The sequence below is a fragment of the Odocoileus virginianus genome, chromosome 2 (genome assembly GCF_023699985.2).
Source record: "Odocoileus virginianus isolate 20LAN1187 ecotype Illinois chromosome 2, Ovbor_1.2, whole genome shotgun sequence".
In the NCBI taxonomy this organism is placed as follows: Eukaryota; Metazoa; Chordata; class Mammalia; order Artiodactyla; family Cervidae; genus Odocoileus; species Odocoileus virginianus.
In genome coordinates, this window is record NC_069675.1 from 53,164,711 (window position 1) to 53,190,447 (window position 25,737).

The 25,737-nt window shown below is 36.8% G+C and overlaps 1 protein-coding gene and 1 pseudogene across 9 annotated transcripts in view; both read right to left on the bottom strand.

Annotated features, from left to right (window-relative positions):
- The window catches only part of CTNNA2 (catenin alpha 2), a 1,320,632-nt gene that overhangs the window by 1,070,088 nt on the left and 224,807 nt on the right, over window positions 1–25,737 (bottom strand). The gene's annotated exons all lie outside the window — the stretch shown is intronic.
- On the bottom strand, window positions 20,629–24,662 carry LOC110151838 (PEST proteolytic signal-containing nuclear protein pseudogene; annotated as a pseudogene).

Genomic DNA, 25,737 nt, shown 5'->3' on the forward strand with positions numbered 1-25,737 from the left:
TTAATTGTTTAAAAAAGCTTGAAAAAATTTATGAATTTGTTTGCTTCTTAAAGCATTTTATATTCTTTGATTTTTCAAAAACATTTTAATGTTTATTTAGGTGAGCACAGATTAAATTTTTTAAGACATTTACAATGGCTGAACAGGGCGTGAAAACTGAGAAAACCAGAATATAGATCTTATAAAACATTAAAGGAAAAATCAAATACCATAAAATAAAGATCTTCTTCAACATCAAAGACAGAGAAGAATGAATATACATCAGATGAAGAGAGTCACATAGAAGTTCCCACTTACCTGCTGGGTGTGATTAATCAACATGCTATAATCAAGGAGGCAAAACTCAGCACAGGAAATATTTATTACATCTTTCAGAAGAGCAATGAAAACTACTGGAACAAATACTGAAATAAGCAGAATACATTATACAAACATATAGAAGACACGGAGAAGCATAATGTAACTCCCAGCACAACCTCTTGATCTAAAAGCAGTCCATGAGCATCACTGCAATGCCTGGGTGTTTAAATTTTTTTTTTTAAATTTATTGCTGTGCTTAGTAGCTCAGTCATGTTAGACTCTTTGCGATCCTATGGACTGAAGCCCACCAGGTTCCTCTGTCCATGGGGATTCTCTAGGTAAGACTACTGGAATGGATTTCCATGCCCTCCTCCACGGGATCTTCCCAATCTAGGGATTGGACCCAAGTCTCCCACATTACAGGTGGAGTCTTGACCATCTGAGCCACCAGGGAAGCCCTTTTAATGTTACATTACTACCAAATTGCAGAAAAGAGAAAGTTCATAAATTATTTAACATTGAGATCAAGACAGATCTAGTGTTATGATTTCTTGAGTTTAAATGTAATTCCTTACCTTCAGTCTATTTGCTCTGAGGAACTACACAAGATACATGGGAAAAGTTAGATACTAGGGACACGAGCTCAGGACTTGGGGCATACTATTGTTCACTGACACAGAAAACTCCTAAGTGGTCTGAGGAATAATGGTGCATTTAGAGCAGACACTCGGGACTAAGGTCTGGAGTTCAATGTCAATGGAAGGATGTGAGAAGCTGCCCTCTTCAGAACTCACTTAAGTTGGAACACTTCTTACCAGTCAAAGGAGTTGAATACAATGTATCTTTCCCCACAGTGGAAGAGGATGGTCTTGTGTGCAGATGCAAATAAAAAGTGAAGGTGTGAATAAACCATTTGCTTCTTAGGATGCTGAAAAAAAAGAATGGATTTAAGTGCCAGAAGGAATGTGAAGGACGAGACAAAGAGGAAAGGACACCAAGTTGGGGAGGTGTCTGGTGGTGAAAGTAAAGTTCAATGCTATAAAGAACAATATTGCATAGGAACCTGGAATGTTAGGTCCATGAATCAAGGTAAATTGGAAACGGTCAAACAGGCAAGAGTGAACATCAACATTTTAGGCATCAGTGAACGAAAATGGACCGGAATAGGCAAATTTAATTCAAATGACCATTATATTTACTACTGTGGGCAAGAATCCCTTATTAGAAATGAAGTAGCCCTCAAAGTCAGCAAAAGAGTCTGAAATGCAGTACTATGGGTACAATCTTAAAAACAACACAATGATCTCTGATAGTTTCCAAGGCAAACCATTCAATGTAACAGTAATCCAAGAAAGCTGAGCACTGAAGAAATTATGCTTTTGAACTGTGGTGTTGGAGAAGACTCTTGAGAGTCCCTTGGACTGCAAGGAGATCCAACAGTCAATCCTAAAGGAAATCAACCCTGAATATTCATTGAAAGGACTGATGCTGAAGCTGAAGCTCCAATACGTTAGCCACCTGATAAGAAGAGCTGACTCATGGAAAAGACCCTGATGCTGGGAAAGACTGAAGGCAGGAGGAGAAGGGGATGACAGAAGGTGAGATGACTGGATGGCATTATTGACCCAATGGATATGAGTTTGAGCAAGTTCTGGAAGATGGTAAAGTACATAGAAGTTGGGCATGCTGCTGTCCATGGGGTCACAAAGAGTCAGACATGACTAAGCAACTGAACTCAGCAGAAGTGCAGTGGTTAAGCTCAGATTTGTAACTGATAAAGGCACTACACAGATATGGCTGCAGAATCAGAAGAATTCCTCTCGGAAGTCGTAAAGGCCTGGTTTAAGCAACAAAATATATCAATACAGGTGGTATACAAACTGAGGAATTTACCAGAACTATGCCATCTACCTTGAGGAATTTACCAGAACTAAGCCATCTACCTTTATAATGAGGTGGGGTAAGAGGTTCATTCATAGTAGACACAGCCCTACAGACACATGTGGATGCACACAAATATACCCACAGACATACACAGATCTGATCTTTCAGTATGTGTAATTATACTGTGTATAATTATACTAATGTGTAATTATACTAATCTGCAATGAATTGTGGCTCTTAGTTTATCCTCTTCAGAGGCCCTGGGTACAATAACACAGTTTTTGGTCTGTTCTAGACCACAGTTTTTGGTCTGCCTCATCTTATAGGATTTGAAATTGCTCAGCTGGAATTCCATCACCTGTTACCACAAAGGAATGTGGCAGAAGGGGTGACAGTGAGTCTGAAATCCACCGTTCTTCCCTTTCACAAGCCAGTGGCTATGGCCTGTTATCCTGGCATGGGTTACCAGAGAAAGGAGAAGGAAGTGTCTTTCTAAATGGCCTTCCAGCCCTTTGTGTGATTTATAAAAATGCCCTAGATGGGTTAATGGCAGTTCTGATTCTTTTGGCATTTTATAAGGCTCAAATTAGGGAATGCCTCCAGGGTCATATGTTAAATGTACATTCAAACCAAGCTGCCATTTCCTGACATTCTGTGCAGGCAGGATTCTGTGGCTGAAGGACCAGACAAGGTAAGCAACATGTCTCACTATACTGTAAAAGGTGCTCATGTCTGTCTAGGTAACTACCATGGGAGTAATAATAACAACGATAATAAAATTAGAATACACAACTCCAAAATTACAAGACATCTGCTCGTGAAAAATACCATAAGAGCACCCACTCAGAACCCATCTGAATCAAGGAACTAGGCATTCTATGACCTGGGTGCACACGCACCACCTCAAATGTCTTTATTTCATCAAGTCCCTGCTAATACCACTCTTTTTTTTTTTCATTTATTTTTATTAGTTGGAGGCTAATTACTTTACAATATTGTAGTGGTTTTTGTCATATATTGACATAAATCAGCCATGGATTTACATATTAACACCACTCTTATCTCCTTAACCATCTGGAACTCTTACTACCAAGTGAGTCAGTTTTATTTTTATAAAGAGAAGCAGCTAGATATACTTTGCACCCTGAAGGTCCTTTGGAGACATAATGTCCCTAGACACATATTTCTGCTTTAAAGATGACGGCAGGGAAAGGACAATTTTTAAGCCAAATGAAGAGGACTTTTAACAATGGAACTTCAAGCATGATGGCACATAAGCATGAATCTTTGCGGGTAAAACACTGGTTCTTCTCCAACCTGCTCTGGGCCTTTGTCCTTAAATAACCCTAAGTGAACAAATTACTGATTTCCTCCTGCTAATTTTTAATCAGAATACAATAAGGAACTTTGACCCCTCCAAGCCTTTCAGCATACTGTTATTTCTACCCAGAATGCCCTTCTCTCTCTCATTTTTCTCACTTGAAAACCTGCTTACATGTCTCCTTCTTACATGTTACCTCTTCTCTTTAGCTTATTCTGTTTCTCCCCAAACCGCCTCCAGACTTAGTGGCTTCTTCCTCCCTCACCTATATTCACATAGTACTTTATAAATATTTTTATACTACTTATTGATTCATAACTTTTTATCTCTCAATCAGTATTCTCAGCCAGATAGTTCTTCACAAACTAGGATTACTAGCTTTTAAATTTTTGTTACAGATAGTATGCTGGATAATAGAGAAATATTTATTGCAATGAAGTATACACAATGTACTATTAAAATGTTATTCTTTTTTATTTATATTTTGGTGATATTTTTTCTTTCCATATTGCCATTTCATATGGATCCCCGGGTAAAGGCAAAAAAATAAAGAATATTAGGACGTGGATTCAAGCAGGAAGTAAACTGTGTTACTCTGAACAAATCTCCCAGCATTCTGTCTGCAGTTTGCATGTCAGTAAAATCAGGGATTGGTTCGGAACAGGGTTGCTCAAGCCTGGCATTATTGACATTGTGGAACAGATCATTCTATTCGTGGGGAGGAGTGAGAGGTGATTGTTCAGTGCCTGAAGAATGTTTAGCACATTCCTGGCTGATACCCACTAAGATGTCTATAGCACTCACTCAGATATATCAGTTAAAACATATACACAACTACTATATGATGCCTTCGAACTGTGGTGCTAAAGAAGACTTTTGAGAGCCCCCTGGATAGGAAGAAGATCAAACCAGTCAATCCTAAAGGAAATCAACCCTGAATATTCATTGGAAGGACTGATGCTGAAGCTGAAGCTCCAATACTTTTGCCACCTGATGCGAAGAGCTGACTCATTGGAAAAGACTCTGATGCTGGGAAAGACTGACGACAGGAAGAGAAGGGGGCAGCAGAGGATGAGATGATTGGATGTTATCAATGACTCAATGGACATGAGTTTGAGCAAGCTCTGGGAGAGAGTGAAGGACAGGGAAGCCCGGCATGCTGCAGTCCATGGGGTCGTAAAGAGTTGGACAGGATTGAGTGACTGAAGAACAATAAATATATAAAATAATCAACACGGACTTAGTGTATAGCACAGGGAACTCTACTGAATATTCTGTAATAAGATGTGGGGAAAGAATTTGAAAAAGAATGGATATATGTATAACTGAATCACTCAGCTGTACACCTGAAACTAACACAATGCTGTAAATCACCCATGGTGTTGTTCAGTTTCTAAGTTTTGTCTGACTCCTTGCAGTCCCATGGACTATATCATGCCAGGCTCCTCTGACCTCCACTATCTTCTGGAGTTTGCTCAAATTCATGTCCATTGAGTCAAAGATGCTATTTAACCATCTCCTCCTCTACTGCCCTTCTAATATAAAATAAAAATTAAATTAAAAACTGTCTCTAGACATTGACAAATGTTCCCTCCTACCCTCACCAAGAGGGCACTAAGACCATCTCAGGTTAAAAACCACTGGTCTAGACTAGATGTTTTCCACAATTTTGAGCACAAGACCCTTTTTTTCTAAAGAAGTATCATCCATTGTCTAGACAAATAACATAAACAAAGTGCAGAGCTCTGCTTTAAAGAGTTGGAGAGAGAATTGTTGAAAATCCTTTAATTTCTATGATTTTCTGATTTTAAAGAACCACAAATGAATCCACTCAAAGCACATGCCAGATGCCAGCTTTTCATTTACCCCAAGATATTTACCACTAGAAACTGAGATTTGAAAAATCAAGCTGAATTCATGCACCAGTGTTAAACATTAGTCACACAATGGTAGGTAGTGGAGTCAAAATATTCTTGCTTTAATCCATGGAAAGGATTCCTTTGCTAAAGTCACAATACAGTAAGAAAAGCAGTTATATGTTTCTGACAGTAAGAAAATGCTATTAATTCATACAAATAACATATATCAGGCAGTGAACTTTTTAAAGACAGATCCAATAAGGGTTATACATCTCTACTTAAGAATTGTTTTTCATTTGTGTGACAAATATTGAAAAGATTCCTATTACATAAGAGCTGTCTGATGCTAAGGGTACAATGATGAACACATATCTATATGTGTGTATATGTATGTATAGTCCTATATAAATATTTGTGTGCATACATACATAACTTACTTTACCAAGTATATATATAACTTTCATTAATTATGAACTTAATTAAAATGTGACCTAAAGATGATGACTTACTAATTTTAAAACAAAGTTATGTATGCAAATAAGCAATGTAATCATTACCAGGTATACATATGTTTATTCATTCACTATTCTATAAAATACCTTCTCTAAAATATTAAAAGATTTAATCATTGATTTTCTTTTTGTCATGAGAACATGAGAGATTTTACTGAAAAAAATTTTAAATGTTTACTAATACTTAAAAGCAAGTTCTAAATTAAAAACATAGCCCAGTTGAAAATCAATATAAATATTCAGTTCAAAGTTACCCTTGTGTTTAATAATTCTGAAGAACAAGAATTAAAGATTAACATAAAACAGCAACATTGTCTGATGTACCTCACTGGTAGGCAGTAGACAAAAAATTCTGAAAGGAGAGTTCAATTTAAAATTTTAACAGTTAAAAAAAAAAAAGGAAATGCTAACACCAGTACCCACATTAAATTTCTCTCTATTCTATGGTGACTCAAAGCAAATGAGTGGATATTAAGAAGAAGGATTTCTGTTTCCAAAAGTAAGCAATAAGGCAAAAATCAGAAATGTTAACAAAAGAGAGGAAACTGGATGGCTCATCTTGTTAACTCATTGCCATTCCCTTATCCCAGTTATGAAAACAACCAATAATCCATTACGCTGATAATAGTCTTTGAATAACTGCCTTTCAGTGTTTTCAACCTGATCCTTGGGTATGCAATGTTTCAAAAGAGACATGCAGATTAGAACTCACTCACCTGTCAAATGTAGCAGAAAATAGCCTCTCTGCTCAGTTGTAGAAAGCTGAATTGTCCCACAGAGCTATAACAAGCTCTCTAGATTTCTCTTCAATGTTATGAATCTAGATGCCTGGTCACAGTTGTTCGCAGTCTATTTCCCTGCTTTTATTTCACCAAAGCTTCCTCTGAATGGAATATTTCCTTTAAAGGTGACCACTTGACCAGTGATACCTACTAACCTCTGCTCTGTGTGTGTGTGTGTGTGTGTGTGTGTGTGTGTGTGTGTGTGTACATGTGCACCAGGCTTGGGAACACAAAGAGGAGTCCATTTCTTTAGGACTTACTAAACTATTGGGCTGTCCTGGCAGCTCAGTGGTAAAGAATCTGCTTGTAATGCAGTAGATTTGGAAATGTGGGTTTGATCCCTGGGTCGGGAAGATCCCCTGGAGGAGGGTATGGCAACCCACTCCAGTAATCTTGCCCAGAAAATCCCACCAGGGTCGCAACAGGATCAGACATAATCTAGTGATTAGACAACAACAACACAATTTAATGTCACAACTGAGTTAATAATTTGACTCAGAAGCAGATGTAAAGTGAGGGTCTAAAATGAGTAACATGGGAATTCCCTGGTGGTCCAGGGTTAGGACTCACAACTGCTGCAGACTGAATTCAATTCCACAAGCCAGGTTGCATTGGCCCATAAACAGATAAATAAAATGGGTAACACTGACTCCTTGCCCCACTTTCAAATGAGAAGCCACTCATTTCAGACAAGTCCTATATTATGAAAGGGGTAATCTATGGATGCTACAATTAGACTACTAACTAACAAAACTTCTGAAACAGTCTTAAGAGATAACAGAATTACTCTTGACAAGACTGCTTCCCCAGAAAGCTAAGGCAAGAAAATGTGAAAGGAAGCAAATTAGCTTAGATTCAAATTAAGAAAATTTGAGGTACTTATACTCGGATGTTCCAATTGTCTTTCGGATTAAAAATGGAAATCCCTTGATGTGAACTACAGGAGTCTTCTTGATCTGACTCCATACCAACCTTTCATTACTCATTTACCCTTTCATCCTTTACAGAAGGAGTTAGAAAACTTGTTCTACAAATGCCAGGTAGTAAGTATTTCAGGCTCTGTAGACTGTATTTTCTTCCATATGCAACCACTCTCTTCTCTGCTGTTATGGCATGAGTGCAGCCTTAAGCAAAGCACTGCAATAAGAATATGGCTGTGTTCTAATAAAACTCTATTTATGGACACCAAAATGTGAATTTCATATAACTGTCATATGTCACAGAGTATAGTTGTTCATCTTAAATATTTTTTTAACAATTCAAAAATATAAAAACAGAGGAACTATGGGGCTTCCCAAGTAGCTCAGGCAGTAAAATATCTGCCTATAATGCGGGAGACCTGGGTTCAATTCCCAGATCGGGAAGTTCCCCTAAAGAAGGAAAGGTCAACCCACTCCAGTATTCCTGCCTGGAGAATGTCACGGACAGAGGAGCCAGGCAGGCTACAGTTCATGGAACTATAAGAGTCGGACACGACTGAGCATTATCTTTCTCTCTATACCAAAGCAGACAGTGCACCACAGTCGTAGTTTGCCCACCTACATACCTCTAACAGCCTCCAGCTCCCTAAGTCAATAGTCTATGAGTCTATAGATTAAAATACTTGCAGGACTCCACGCAAGCTATGGTCTTTTGAGCATCAAAGGCATTGTACTTCTTCCTTTTCTTGCAATACTCTCACCACATCCTTCTTTAACAAACTAATTTCTGCTTACCTTACACTTCTCAATTTCTCTGAGAGGTCTTCCTCTCATCCCTCATGTCTGAGCTTGACCCCCTCTTCCAAATGCCCTGTGACACACTAGGGCTTTACATCACAGGACTAGCGACACCGTGCTTAGTCTTAGACCCAGGACAAGCTGGTGTGAACTGCTATCCAGTATATCTCCTGTGCCAAGGCATTAAGTTGCTGCTCAGTAAGTACCGATTGACTAAATGACTGAAGGGCTTCCCAGGTGGCACAGTGGTAAAGAATCTGCTTTCCAATGCAGGAGATGTGGGTTCGATCACTGGGTCGGGAAGATCCCCTGGAGCAGGAAATGGCAACTCACCCCAGTATTCTTACCTGGGAAATCCCATGGACAAAGGAGTCAGGTATGCTACAGACCATAGTGTTGCTGAGTAGGACACAGCTGAGAGACTGAACAACAACAAATGACTAAAGGCGGGATCTGAAGAACATTAGGATGGCAAGTTGACCTAAGTTAGACAAGTCAGTGGGGTTTGGAGGGCTTTCTGTACAGACAAGTTTGGATGAATAAATAGCTATTTGGATGCAGCAATATGGCACAACGATTAAGAAAATAGGTCCTGACACCAAACCTGCTTGAGCTCTGTGTGACTCGGGGCGAGTGGCCAGTGTTCTCTAAGACAATATTCTCATCTTGGAGATGCAAATGGCACTATTTCATAAGAACATAATACACTCACACTAATGGAACTCAGTGCTTAAAACATAATGAGCTATCAATAAAATATATCAATCATTAGTGCTGGTATCAGGCAGAAAGAAATCTAACCTTATGGACTCTGCGGACTAAAAGTGAGAACCTTTATTTTATTTTTCATCAAGAACTTTAATGACTTGCTGACCCCAAAAAAACTGTGTCCAGCAGAATCAATCTTATTTGAAAAACTGAATGATTAGAAAACAAATTTATCTTCAGAGCTCAAGTCTACAGATACAGAAAACATCTAGAATTACATATATAGGTATGTTGTTTTTGTTCAGTTGCTATGTCATGGCTACTCTTTGCAACCTCGTGGACTGTAGCACGTTAAACTCCTCTGTCTTCACTATCTCCTGGAGTTTGCTCAAATTCACATCCATTGAGTCGGTGATGCTATCTCATCATCTCATCCTCGGCCACTCTCTCCTCCTTTTGTCTTCAATCTTCCCCAACATCAGGGTCTTTCCCAATGAGTCGGCTCTTTCCATCAGGTGGCCAAAGTAATGGAGCTTCAGCTTGAGCATCAGTCCTTCAAATGAATATTCAAGGTTGATTTCCTTTCGGATTGATTGGTTTGATCTCCTTGCTGTCCAAGGGAATCTCAAAAGTCATTTCCAGCACCACAATTTGAAAGCATTAATTATCTGGTGCTCAGCCTTCTTTATGGTCCAACTCTCGTATCTGTACATGATTTCTGGAAAAAACCATTGCTTTGACATCATAGCTATGTATGCATATATACATATATATATAGGTATATACACACATATATGTATATATATATACAGGTATAGATAAAGATATATAGATATGGAGACAGAGTAAGGTTTGTCGCATGACACCAATACATTATAAACTGGATGACTAAAGGTGCAGGACTGATGAGTTGGACGCCTTGCCAATGACAGATAAGGAGGAGGACTGCCTTCTCCCTATCACAGCCTAACCCTTCCCTACCACCTCGGTTCCCCCAGTTCCCGAGGAGGTGGCAGTAGACAAAGGGGATGACAAACACAGGAAGCTGTGGACAGAAGGTGGCCTTAATATGTTACCATGATGTTTCACGGCCCTTGCCACCTTTTATTCATTTTTGTAACATCTCAATCCGTCTACCCTTATTTTCCATCCTAAGAAGGGCACACAGCAAGATTGTCCCTAGGCCCCTTGTTGGCAGCAGTTCAGGTGAAGCCCCCATTGTTGGTCCTGTGCGGGAAGGGACTGGAGACAGCTGTCTCTCTACTGATACTGACAGCTGCTCCCCTGGCAGCCCCACTGTCTTATAAGCCCCATCCCTCTCTCCCTCTTGGGCTATGTTTGTGGCTGAACAGAATGTATCAGCATCAGAAGTTTCATGAAGTTATATCTTACTACTCCTGTAGGCCATAGGGAATACAAATTATAATTCTTACTGTGACAATTTCAAAATTTTTATGATAAGTAAAATACTACTTACAACACCATGATAATTGCTGCATGGATGTTACATATATAACCAGATAGATACACTGAAATCCATGCTAGCAATATTTCTTCTTACCACTGCAAACAGACATAATTTGATCACTGAGTACATCTGAATAAAAAGGAATTTTACAAAGCTGGCTCATCACTAGGGTTTTCCTAGGCTTGGTAGGTAGAAAGAATTATTTTTCATTGAAGCAACTGCTTTTTTTTTTTTTTTGAATGATGATCCCTATGGAGGAGGTGTAACTTACAAAAAAAGATCCCGTATGTGTTTTAACTGCGCTGACTTCATTATCCCCATGGTTGGTTGTTGCTGTTGTTCAGTTACCACGTCATGTCCGACTCTTTGCAACCACATGGATGCAGCAAGCCAGGCTTCCCTGTTCCTCACCATCTCCCAGGGTTTGTTCAAACTCATGTACATTGAGTCCGTTACACCATCCAACCATCTGATCCTCTGTTGCCTCCCTCTTCTCCTGCCCTCAATCTTTCCCAGCATTATGGTACTGGCCTTTTAAACTATGTGCCTCTGAGTCTTTCAACTTATAAATCTGTTGTCTTAATAAGCAATTGTAAAAATAAAAAAATAAGTAAAAAACACTAGTAAGCTACCAATGTGAATTATTGTATAGATTTTTTTGTATACAGATGTTTGGTCTTGATGAACCATAAATTTCAATATAATATTGTTTACAACTATAAGCTAATATTTACTGAGTCCCTACTACTTGTCTTTTTAATCCATTCTCTTATCCAGGGTATCTTCCCGACCTAGGGATCAAACCTGGGTCTCCTGCATTGTAGGCAGATTCTTTACTGTCTGAGCCACCAGGGAAACACATCTACCTATCTACTATTTTATTTCTTAGAATAAAAAAGCACAATAACATATGTGCTTTTATTATTCTCATCCTACAAATGAGGCAACAGGAACAGAAAAGTGAAGTAACTAACTCAAGGTCATAGACAAGGAAACAGCAAATCTCATTAATCCTCAAGTATATCAAGTTTCTGGCTAAAATTTATGAATTTTTTTCATCATTTATTATGATTTTAATCAGAAAAACTTATAAATGTTACCTCATCACTATATCCTACAGGTATATTCGAAAGGTGGTTTTTGTAGATTTTTAGGATAACAGTATACTAACTTCTTAGTATACTTCGTATGCTAGCATATACAATTAGGGCTTCCCAGTGGCTCATTTGTAAAAAATCTGTCTGCCAATGCAACAGAAATGGATTTGATCCCTGGGTCAGGAATATCTCCTGGAGAAGGAAATGGCAACCCATGCCAGTATTCTTGCCTGGGAAATCCCATGAAGAGAGGAGCCTGGGGTGCTACCGTTTGTGGGGTCACGAAGAGTTGGATATGACTTAGCAACTAAACAATAACAGCAATATATAGCTTACAATACATTTTTCAGCAGAAATTTTATTTAAAGTACAGAGACAAACTACAGTCAAATGAATACAGAAAATGTATCTGTTCACTTAAAATTCTATCCACTACTCAATTTATTCACACAGGAAGATCAAATAGAATTCAATATTTTCTACCAATTTTTGATAAATTTTCACAAATGTGCACTCAAAAATCTGACAGTCTACTGGAAAATTGCCGTTTACACAGTATTGCTGAGAAAAATATCCTCAGGGAAGTCTTTTCAGCCAGTATGTTCTCAGTTGCTTTCTTCAAAAAAGAGATTATGTTTATCAGGACCAAAGTAAAAAATAAGCTACATTTATCTCAAGACCATATACACACAATGCATGCACACACACATACACACACATGCGCACACATGCACACACATCTCCTTTAATATCTTGCTCTTTGCTTCTTATTTCTGACCTCATTCCAAAAGAACCATGCCCTTAGCAAACTATAAAACAATCCCTATTAATATCGGGAGTGAATTACTCAAACGTCACTCTTCCAAAAAGGGGTAAATTTAGTTTGACCCATGAAAAGGACACCATCTCTGTACCAAACAATTATTTTTCATTTATGATCATTTAAACATTCACTTTTACCCGATAGAAGTACTAGATTTTGCAGTTGAAACTTCATGTTGCTATTTAAGATTTTAAACAGAAATGAAACAAAACGATAACACACAATGTAATTACTGAAGTAAATGAAACTTTGTTTTTGCATCTTATTTATCACTATACTTCAGATTACTGTTTAAATGTAAGAATATGTCTAATTCAATGTATGACAAAAAACACTGCAATGCTGTAAAGTAATTAGCCTCCAACTAATAAAAAAATAAAATAAAAATTAAAAAAAATAATAAATAAATGTAAGAATATATAGTACCACAGATTCTAAAGACACCAACTACATCCTAAAAGAACTTGAATAATTCCAAACTGATATGAACTCAAGAATTACTCTTGAGTTGAACACACAGCCTACAAACCAAGTGTATAGTTGGGAGTTATCCAAATTAGCTCCTATATGATGTGAGCATGTTCAGTTGCTCAGTCATGTCTGACTCTTTGCAACCCCATGGACTGTAGTCTGCCAGGCTCCTCTGTTCATGGGATTGTCCAGGCCAGAATACTGGAGTGGGTTGCCATTTCCTACTCCAGGGTCCTCTATGATATATTATGTCTAAAATATAAAAGAAACTAATTAAAGTTAACATATATATTATTGTAACTCAACAGCAACCACAGAATCTTTTTAGAACTTCCACCAAAAAAAAAAAAAGTGTCTTGAGAATGAATATATTAGCACTGGTGAGAGTTGATATAACACGGTAATAATAAAAAGTCGACTAACTTTGTAAGGTTTTATCATTTTTTACAAAATTCTCTAGAATTTTTATATTCCCTTCTTGCTGGTCACTGGGGTATTCTAACCTCCATCCTCTTGATGCACCACTGAATAAAGAGAAAATCTGGTGAGTTTCAACTGAAATACCATGTGAAAATGATTTATAACTTGCAAATTAGTACACCAGAGCAAGGTGTGAATTTGTTTTAGGAAGCATTCTCTGGAAGATTGAAAGGGCTTGTTCACAAAGGGATGGCTGATTATTCACAAGATTTCAGATGATTTCAAGGAGGAGGAGATGTGCGTGCACATGGTCTAGCACTCTTGTGTATGCCCGGTCGTTTCAGTCGTATCTGACTCATTGCAACCTTAGGGACTGTGGCCTGCCAGGCTCCTCTGTCCATGGAATTCTCCAGGCAAGAATACTGGAGTGGGTTGCCATTCCCTCCTCCAGGGAATCTGTCTAACTCAGGGATCGAACTCGTGTCTCCCGTGGCTCCTGCACTGCAGACAAATTCTTTACCACTGAACCGCTGGGGAAGCCTCTCGCACTCATAGCTCTATGCACAAAAAAGAGATATATCCATGAAACCAGGCAAGAAGGTCTTCAATGTGATCAAACACAAGTTACAAGAAAATTATCCTATTTCTTTGCAACACTTTTGAAAGGCAATTCAAAGATGTAATTTCTAGTTATATATGCTAGATATCCAGGAAAATGCAAGGAACTGAACTTGATTGGTTGTGTTGACAGTATGTCAGAACTACAGGCAGTTTCCAGAAGAAAACGTGGGAGTAAAATACACAAGAAATGGAGACACATCACTGGTTCTGTTTTAAATGCATGGAAGTTTACAGTAGCAGTGATTGACTTCAAATTCTAGTTCTACAAAGTTTGTCAGGAGGGGAATTGCATAACTGTGGGGAAACTATTTTCACACTCCAATTAGACTAACATCTTGGTGAGTCTAGATTTTTAAAATTAGGTTTCAGACAAAACTTGCCAACTTCTATTTAAATTGTTAAGACTCATATTTTTGATGTATCCCCTCTACTCTAAAATTGGGACTACTAATTAACCAATTGGCTATTTGATCTTGGGCAAACCTGTTCATCTCTAGCCCTCAATTCCTCCTGGGTAAAACAAGAGTTTAGAATTAACCATCTGTGACCCTCTTTACGATGGGTCTACGATCTGATATATACATTTTAGATCTATAATCTGATATATAAATTTTAGATCTATGATCTGATATATAAAACAGCTTAGAACAGATAGCAATTAAATTCTCTTGAATGCTTGTCTCACCTAAAAGAAATCTGAGCTCTGTTGAAACCTGTTTCCTTAGTTCAAAGATTATACTGACTTGCCAAAATCATGTTATGTAAGAAAATTCTCCCCAGAAAGGGCAATTTCAAGGATTTAATCTTGATTGTAGAATTATTTCAAATTATTCAGGTTAGTATGCTAAAGTGTGGTCAAGATGACAACACTTCCCTAAACCAAAATACTTGTAAATGAGTGTGAAAGAATCCATAACCTTCAAAATGTATCAGAATTGAGCTTAGCAGTTGTTAAAATTCCAGTAGTGCTTTTTCAAAGGCGGTGTTTCCTTAAAAAAAACAAAAGGCAATGTAGAAAAAGCTTTTCTTCGTTTGCCTAAATTATGAAAGAAGTAAGGCATCATTTAATATGGCCTTGGAGATTCTACCAATGATACTGTTTTAGGTGGATATAAAATGGGTGATTTTCCTTTAACAACAACAGATGCCTTGCATTTTATTTCTTCAGTTTGCCATGAATCACTATAGAACTCACAGCAAAGTAAATGAGAATGTGTTCCTTTCTTGACTCCCTGCCATTGTTAATTCACTATTTCTTAAAGGTAGAATGAGTTTTAAGAAAGCCAAGTATTGTCAACAGTACTTTCTGCTAAAATCCCTTTTAGTTCTTTATGGGGCAACATGACAGAGTTCAGAACAATTTAAATTGACACAGCAGAAAAACAGAGAATCTCCCCCTAAAAAAATCCTCAGTAACATACAGCACTCATAGGACCAGCAGATATGATTTGAGGCTTATAATTTACTTCTCTGACATCCTCTATTCACATGTGAAATCATTTCTCAATATAAGAGAACAGAAATGAGGTTTAAATACTAGTCTTTATGGAATATGAAGTTATTCTAAGTTTTGACAAAAAAAGGTGCAATACACGTCTCACCCTATCTCAGTTAAAAATAACTTCTAAAACACAGAGCTGGACATCTATTGCAATTATAATGCTGTCCAAAATACCAGTAACAGAAAATTAAATGGTTGAATATTTCCTTTCATAATATAGTTTTTCTTTGTTGCATTGTCTAAACACTTTTTTCTTTCTAAACCTTAGTTAGCATTGAAAACTTTATGAATAGCTTGTCTGACTCACAGCCACTTACTGTCTTCCTTAAAACTGAATCTTAAGAATTGAAGTTTTAAGTGTATCATTTCTAAGTTAGACTAGGCAACTTGTCAGAACTATAAAAAGATAAAATTAAGTTGTGGTTGCTGTGAGGTTGTCTGAGTGGAGAGAAGAAACCCTTTCCAGTCTTTCAATAATCTCTACAATTTATTACTGTTTAGGTTATTTTTATTGGTATGTGAAAACTTTATAAGAATGATAGGATAATATCTAAAAAAAAAAAACAAAAACCCACTACCTTCAATTTTTCCTAATGTGTCCACATTGATCCCACTGGAAAATACTCATAACCACAGATCTCAAATAGGTCCTTATGGATGCCCCAAATCATCCCAATGATTATTTCATCATCTCTTCCTCAATTCAATTCTGTCCTCTCCTAGTTCATTCTCACCTGATAACCTCCTTGCCTCTTTAGTATTTCTAAGAAAGCCACAAGCGATGAGAAGAGAAGTTGTACACACCCTACCATCACCTCTACCTACCACTTGACCTAGTACTCTGATTTCCTCCCTGGAACTACCTTCCCGATAAAGTTCCCATGTTCCCGACTGCCAGTAAACAGCTTTGTTTTCTCACATGACCCCAACCCTTATTGAGTATTCAGACATTGTCCCTGCAATTATATCACTCTCTTGGAATCCTCAGTTTTTTTCCTCTTTTCCAAACTATCCTCATTTGTGTAAAAACACTGTTTGTTCACTGATGTTGGCAGCTTAATTTAAAATTAATTTTTAAAAAGCAGATTAAACGATGAATGAATAAATGAATAGACACGCAACAAAGCAACTGTAGCAAAATGCAGAGAACCAAGGTGGCAGGGCTATAAACACTGAACTGCTACATTCTTTCAACTTTTCTGTATATTAGAAAAATTCCACAATAGAATATTTATTTAAAAACTAATCTAATTCCTCCCAATTTAAAGAGAAAAATCCTCACCTGCTTCTTCACCACTCATTTCTTTGTTTCCCCCTCCTCCTACAAAGTACGGCCTAAATGTTTTCACTCTGATTTCACTCCTTCCTTGAATTAATGAAAGGTTCATATCAGGGGACAGCAAGGGAAGTTTTTCTATCAGTTAATGTCCAAATGTTCTGCATCTTTATAATTAAAAACATATCTCATAGATATTTTACAGGCATTTTTTAAATCCAGCTGGAAAATCTTTGTCTTTTAATTGGAGTACTTAGTCTGTTTACATTAAATTACTAATGTTTTACCATTACTAATATGTATCTTAATACCACTCTATGTAGTAGGCTACATGTGATCTTCTGCATGGTATGCTCTAAGAGAGTTGTGAAATAACGTACAACTAACAAGCTAACATAGGAGTAGTTGACTAAAAATAAATAATATAAAATAAAGGAAGGGAAGATAGGACAGATCGCTACTTTTACCAAAATCTGGACAATGCAACAATTTTAGATTAGTTAACTTTTATTTACTGATGATTCTACCCTCAAGCATGTGTGTGTGTGTATATGTGTGTGTTTATGAGTCATACATTTAATTATTTTCAAATTTCACCTCAAAAAACATTATTATTATAGTTTTACATAGTCAACATTCATTTGAATTTACCTACACATTTACTCTTTGTTCTACATTCTTTATCTCTATGTTTCCATTCAAGATCATTTTATTGCATGAAGATCACTCAAGTACATTCTTCAAATGTGGATCTGCTGGTAATAAATTTCAATTTTGTTTACATGAAAGTCTATTTATTTCAACTTTCTTTATGAATACTATCCAGCTAGGATAAAAATTATATGACAGCAATTTCAGTACTCTAACTAGTTTATTCTTTGGTAATCTTTGTCTAGCTAAAAGTCAATTGTCTCTTATTTGACCTCTTTGTCACTAGCTAAAAGTCAGTTGTCTCTTAAGTTGACATGTCTTTTTTTCTCTTAGTGTTCTTAAGAGTTACCTTTCATTTTTGAAGATTTCTTATGAAATAACCACATGCAGTTTTCTTGAAGGGCATGGAACTTTTGAATCTGTGTAGTCATGTATTTCATCAGTCTTGGAAAATTCTTGTATGTCAACCTTTACGTTTTTCAACTTCTCTTTTCTGTGTATTTTATTCTGGATATTAACTCTGACATATTTCACTTCACAAATTCTTTCTTCAGGTTTGCCTAACCGCTGGCAACTAAAGCTATTAACTAAAGCTATTGAATTCATTTCAGTTATTTTAACTTTCAATTATAGAATTTCTATTTCATTCTTTTTATAGCTTCTTGCCTCTGCTATAAATCTTCATTTGACATTTAATTTCCTGAACATATTAACTTACAGAACTTTAATATCCTTGTTTGATAACTCTAATATTTGCATCTTTGGTGGATTACTTTTTTGTTATATTTTTCTCTTTGTTTCAATCAGTATTTTTAATGTCTTATTATTAATTTAATATCACAATTTATGTCACATATACTGTGTACTATACACTATGTTCTTATACACTGTAGAATAAATAAGAGGTTACAGATGATGATATCTTCTCCCAGAGAAATTAGCTTGGTTGTGAGCAGAATATTATGGTAGAGAGATATCATCTTAATCTAGTAAGAGACTGAGCTGATTTGAAAGTAGGCTTTTGGGAAGCTCCCCTGGTGGCTCAGATGGTACAGAGCCTGCCTGCAACACAGGAGACCTGGGTTTGATCCCTGGGTCGGGAAGATCCCCTAGAGAAGGGAATGGCTCCCCACTGCAGTATTCTTGCCTGGGAAATCCCATGGACAGAGCAGCCTGGTGGGCCACAGTCCACAGGGTTGCAGAGTCAGACATGACTGAGCAACAAACACATACTTCTTTCTTTGCAAAATCTGATCCCCATATTCCATGCATTCCAGGGTCCCAGATAAAAATGTGGGATGTTGTGGCAGATGATAATTTCCAAAGATGGTCCTAACAATCTATGTCCATTTATCTTGATCCTGAACAAGCCTCTGTGACAACCTTATTAATATATTAGAATAGAAATCCTAGCATGTGATTTCTGACTATAGGTCACAGAAAGGCCTTGGACTTGTGCCTTTTTTTCCTTGAGATTCTCATTCTTGAATCCCAGTCACAATGCTAAGAGGAAGCCCCAGCTAGAAAGTTTGGAGATACAAGGTCACATCTTGTGTTTGGCATCCTTAGCAGAGGTTGCAGCTGACAGCCAGCATCAAGTCCTGTACATATATGTGAAGGCTCCTCATCCTCCAGACTATTCCAGTCCCCAGACATCACACTTCTCCCAGCCTTTGAATCTTCCCAGCTGAAGCTTCAAACACTACGGAGCAAAGATAAGGCACTCTGCTGTCACCTCAAAGAATCCATGAACCACAGACTCTCCAGCACAATAAAAGTTGTTATACAACACTACATCTGGGGTTATTTGTATGCAGCAGTAGTAACTGGAACAGGTGCCTTCCAGACCATTTGTTCCTGAACTTCAGTTTCTTTCCCCCTAGACTAGTGAAACTACCAAAAACTCTCCTCACCTCCTAGTTGCCTTATTCATTGCTTTGTAATTGGCAGATAGTCACAGATAGTTTGGATTTCCCCCTTCCAAATCTTGACTCTCAAGAGCTTGCTCATTTAGCATTTTTCTAGTGCTTTTAATTTTTTAGTTATTCTTGTTTGGGAGGGTTCATCTGAAACAATTTAATTCTTCCTTTGGGAAGTATATGTCAATTCACCTCAAAGAATTTTTAATTTACATCATTACACACACAACCACAGATAATTTTAACTTCTAGAAGTCCTATTTAGGTCATTTTAAATTGTGTCACTTTTAATATCTTTTTCTTTTTTTTTTAGAGTTTGACAAATTTATTGGTATTTTAGTAAAGACATTCATCTTAGTTGTTTCTCTCTCCCATCTTGACCGTAGGTTGATATTTGAGTCAAGAAAATGAAATGTAGGAGAGGGGTGTTATTTCAACATAAACATCAAAATGAACAAAAATGGAAAGTTTGCCTACATTTAAGCAAGTTAAATTCACGTATCTTGATATAATTAAATCATGTAAGTAAGAACTAATAGTTCTATATACATTTCCATTGCTTTACTTGGGGTTTCTAAACTCAAATGCAAGTGAACAAAGTATTAGGAACATATACAGGCTGCTTCTCTGGAGTTATTACTTATTAAAAGAGCTCAGAGCAAGTAGTTACCACCAATCAGTCTGAAGCTGCCTCCAAAATCTAACATTGTAGTTTTCAAGGAAAATCATTATACTGTATGTTTCTTCTATGTGTGTCTATGCTTTAAAAGATGTGTTTAACTGTCACATTAAAAAAGAATTCATATACAATACAAAAATACAAAATAAACACAATCCTACAACACATAGATTAACAAAGTATATGTGGTCGAAGATTCCATAAAATATGTTTAAAGATGCATTTTCTTTCATTTTCAGTATCTAAAATGTGCTTTTGAGAGGCCAATGGTTAGCAAGTATACAGTTAAAGTAAACCATATTTTTGTGCTAAATAAGAATTCCTGTTAATAAGTTCAAATCAAATTGGATTTCACAAGTTAGTAACATAAATGCTTTGATAAAGTTACAGAAAGTGCATCTTTCTTATCTTCCATCTTCATACATTGTTGCTCCCCCCCACTTTTATTTGGTGTTTATACCCTTTAAAAAATAAGAACAGCCAAACATTTAACTATTATGTTCATTTAAATTTTTGGTGGTGGTTTGTTATTTTAAAAAAAACAGCTTCCTTATGATTTGCCTCAAGATCTGGTGGAAATGCTTACAGGAACTAGCTAATAACAAAAATCAAGAGAAGCACATTCAAAATACTGATTTACTTTGGTAGCAAATGGTTGTTCTTTGAAGACTAATGAAGGTAGACAAAACCCTTTAAAGTGAAGTGGGCTATTTTAAATACTCAACAGTTTATGTAAAATTTTAAAATGTTCTTTCTAAAGAGCTAAGCATCTGTATCCACTGATAGCAATGCAATAACTAGTTAATGATGATTTGAAACTAAACAAATGCCCATTAGGGAAGAAAAAAAGCTGTATTTTATCTAATTTACTTTCTCAGTCAATAGTCCAGTAACATTTTCCTCCCAATACAATATTCCCTTCTCTATAAGGCTGTTCCTGGGAGCCAGGCAAGTTTAGGTTAATAAGGGAGTTAAGTTAGAGTAACGGCCTACAGTTTAAATAGACAACTTTTTGCTTCCCTCCTAATGTGCTAATAGTTGTGTCTAAAAAAATATGCAATTCTTAGACAGGTACCATTTCTGATTTTTTTAGTATCTGTAACCTTTGGAAACTAATCACATGAAACTACAAAATTAGTAAATGTCTCGAAATCTGTATATAAAACAGAAATTACTTCTAATTTCAAATTCTCATTTATTAGTGTACCACTCAATATTTAAAAAAAGAAAAAGAAAAAAAGATGGCTCCAAAGATAGTCTTATACCATTCCTTAAAAAAGGAAACTGTTCCTTTTAACTTTACACCCATCCCACACCCCAATTTCAAAACACATCATATAATTGTCTTGGTCATGGACATTTCCAAGATGAGATTTTATATTTCGCTCCCATAGCTTCTGGTTATCAGAAAACCCATGCTTTCCTTTATTGAAGGAATTTGGTCCTGCTGATGTTGGTGTATCCCTTCCAATATTCTTCATCCTCATCTTTGCTTCTGGAGGCATTTCCTCTGGTTCACTATCTTCATCTTCATTAAAAGCTGCTGTTACTGAAAGGGTTTTTGGAGCAAGAGTTGGAACCGGTTCTTTAGGACTTGAGCCAAGTTTGATGGATATGGCTGAGGCTTTCTTTGTCGTCTGACTACCTATGGCAAATCCAAACTTGGAGATCTTTGTAGGCTTTGTTGGGAGGTCTGCAGTTTCATCTTCAGCTGATCGCTTCTCAGCGCTGCGACTGGAATTTTCCCCTCCATTACTGGAAGAAACAGTCTTAGTTTTCACAGGTTTTTCTGCTTCTTCTTCAGGTCCTCCGGCGGCTCCAGCTTGCTGCGGCTTCTCAGGCTTCTCCTCTCCCTCCTTCTAATATCTTTTTCATTGCTAACATTTTAAGTCTTTCTTAATTCTTAAAATATATTACATAAAATTATTTTTTTTACTTATGTCTGATAATCCCATTCTCTGTAGCTTTTAAAAAAGTAATTCTCTTATGCTTTGTTTACTGGCTCTCACTTATAGTATATATTAATTATTTTTTACCTTAAACACATTATTTTTGATATATATCTCAAAAATATTTTGGAAAGTATTTATGCCTTGTGTAAATTTTCATATTTCCAGAAAATCTGTTTCTGCCAATTGCTTAGTTTACTATCCTCCTGGGATCAACCTACATTAAATTCTTCTTTTGGGGTTTGAACACACAGATAGCATGATTTCTGGCTGCAAAACTTGTTGAAGGACAACCCAAATTTTACAGGGAAGCATTGATTTTTTCCTCTACTCACGTCCAAGTTAATAAAGACAAGATAGTTTCATTCTTTTTGGATTTAGTTTAATGATAATTTGATGCTGTCCTTTAGTATTCCCACTCTGTGAAAGGAGTTTTTTATTTACCTCACCATCTCCTGCAAAAAGCAGACTTTATATCCTTTCTACTCTGGGTTATGTATCTTCAACAGAAAACTGAAACAAGCCTTGCCACATAACCCATAGGTAAAATCTAGTTTGGGCACTAATCTTTCAAACTTTCCTTTTTTCTTTTTTAGTATTTTGGGATTTTTATTGTTTTCCTATATCACAATATATTCAAAGGAAGTTTGCACATTTTGTCTAGCTTTTTAGTTCTATTAATTAAAAGAATCGTTCAGATGCCCAGCCATCTCTGTACTCTCCTTCAATATGGCAGCCAAGACTCCAGATTTATATGTGATTTTTTCACATGATTGTTGTTTTTTTTTTTCCATTTATTTTTATTAGTTGGAGGCTAATTACTTTACATCATTACAGTAGCTTTTGTCATACATTGAAATGAATTAGCCATGGATTTACATGTATTGTTGTTTAGTCTCAAAGTCATGTAAGAATCTTTTGTGATTCCAAGGACTGTAGCTCACCAGGCTCCTCTGTCCATCAGATTTCCCAGGCAAGAATACTGGAATGAGTTGCCATTTACCCCTCCAGGGGATCCTCCCAACACAGGGATCGAACCCATGTCTCCTGAATTGGCAGACGGATTCCTTACCACTGAGCCACAGGGAAGCCCTTCATGTGATACGTCAGTTAAAAATGTTATCACAAAGCAAATAAAACAAAGTGGGTTCAGCTCTGAGAGCCACAGTCTGTCCCCTCTGGCCAGTGCAAATAAAAGTGAAAGCTGATTAAAAAAAAAGCATCTGGAAGTGCAAAAAATGGACCCAAATAACATGCTATGTCTTTTTGCTTCAGTTTAACATGGTAATATCTAAACTATTTTTGTTCTTAATGCAATTTCTCTTTCATATACTAATAAACACTGGAGGGTTACCACGCCCCCTAAGGACTTGAAAATGAGAGATACAAGATGATACTTTGAAGGTTAAATTAAAATTCAACACTTGGATCTGAAGTGAGCCAGGAGCATCATATGATCCCAGCAGGATGTACTGACATTTTATTCACCTAAATCTCTTGATTCCATGCTCACCAAGCAACTTCTTGAGTCCCACATAAGCCTATCTGTGAGCAAAGAAAATGCTGATCATGCCGACAGGACCATTTCTAGTCTGGGTTACAGTCATTTCTGTTGGTAAATCAATAAAGGACGTCTGGCAATGATTTGGCTTAACCAAAGAGCAACATAAGCTTATTATGCTGATAGAACATTTCCACCAGGTGCAACCATTCTGTTTCTCACTTTAAACCAATAGAGTGGCATTTTAGGAGTTTCCCCCTGCTCATTCATGAATTTTGATAATCTCTCAGTCCTCTTTCATTCCAGACATTGACCAGATCAGTATTTTTCAAATCTGGATTTCCATATCATCAGGAACACAATGTATGGTTCCAATCATCAGGAATATAAGAAAGGGAATGTGAGAAAGGAACAATACAGGACATCCTTCTGGAACAATACTTAATAGAAACAGTAGAGAAAGAGACAAAGGGCTTCCTTTTTATTAAAAGAAGCACAAATACATTTGGAAAAAAATTATATTCATCATAAAAATAAAACATAGGTTTCTTAAAGACTTGCCACTTGATACGGACACATGAGGCTCAATCACCAGAGCCCAGGATTACTTCAATGACAAAGCTAACAAGCCAATGTTTGGACAATACATATCATAAAGCACCATATCACATTCCTGTCATCCACTGTTGGGATGGTTGATTGCTTTATTTTTAATGACTATGATTCTCTTTTTCTGGTTCTTACTTCTCTTTCCCATTCTATGATCAATCTGTTTATAACACAGATGAATTCTATTCTGTGTTAATGACAGACTGATTTTGTTTGTTTCTCAGAACATAACCGCTACCCAGTTCAATCAATGAGTAAGGAGAATAGCAGAAACTGAACTATCAGTAACTACATAAAGTAGCTCATAGCTATGAAAACTACACTAGATTATATTGGAAACATTTATATTAGGTTTATTCTCAAGGACTTGGAAGAAAGTTTTCATGCTTTGCACCTTTTTCCTTTGGCTCCTGGAATTAGCATGGCAGCTATAATTCAAGCTGGGTTTAGAATGACAAATAGCATTTACCTACCTCCTTACCCAAACTCTTAAATAGTTTACTCTTGCCTCTAGAATAAAGTTCAATGCCCTTAGCATGGCATAAAGCATGATCTGCCTCCAGCTGACTCCTCAGAGTCTCATCTCTAGCCATGCCTTGCCCTCAAAGTGCCTATCTGCCAAACTGAAATTATTTCAGTGTATTAACCTCTCTATTCTCATTCTCATGTCAGGGCCTTGGAAATTCATGCTTCCTCTGCCCTGAACACCTGTTCCCCATTATTTGGTAGTTAACTTCACTCTTCAGATTTCCACCTAGATAGGAAGCCCCTCCCATTCTGCCTTCCGAGTTTGGCTTGCATGCCCCTCAATGTAGGACTTCAGTGGTCAATGCTCTGCGCATGCCTCTCACTGAATTTTCAATATCTCATTATAAAATCTCATTTGCTTCCCATATCCTTTAATGGACTGCAAGTCAACTAAAACACTAATTTGCCTTCTTTACATCTTTCATCTGATTGATTACTACTTACTCCTTTAGAGCTTTTGGCAGAGGATGCTAATGTCCACCCTTTATCCATTTTTCCTTTACTTTGTAGCACCCACATTTTAGCTGGATGTCTGGTTATTCAGTATAGAATATATGTCCCAATCTCCTCTGCAACTAAATATGGTCAGGGGAAGGGAGCAGAACACTTATGTGCAATTTTCAGTGCACCTCCACAAGGACACTTGTCCTGGATTCTCTGTCAACCCTCTTGATGGCTAGGAAAGGCTGATAGTTTGAACCTAAACTTGGAAGCCACATGTCAAAATTGGTATAAATACCTCACTAAGCCTATAATCCTCAGTCCTCATTGCTGTGTATGAAATAAATAAAACTGCATCTCTTATTTGAGTCAGTTAAGAGAATCAACTCTCTGTGATACAGCAGCCAAGAACATAGAGGTCAATTTAGATGTCACTTCTTCAAGAACACTTCCAGGCATCTGTGACCAGACTACAAATTCCATTAAGACTAAATACTCAATTCATTTGTTTAATGACACATAAATTAATAAATGAATGAATGACTCCAGGAATCTAAAGTTACATATACTAAGTTGATAAATGAATATAATTTCAAAATTTCCCAATAAAATGGCAGCATAAGTAATTAAGTAGCATCTGAAAAAAAAATAGTGGGAATAATGTATTTATTACAGAGTATAAGAATGTTTAACATCAGT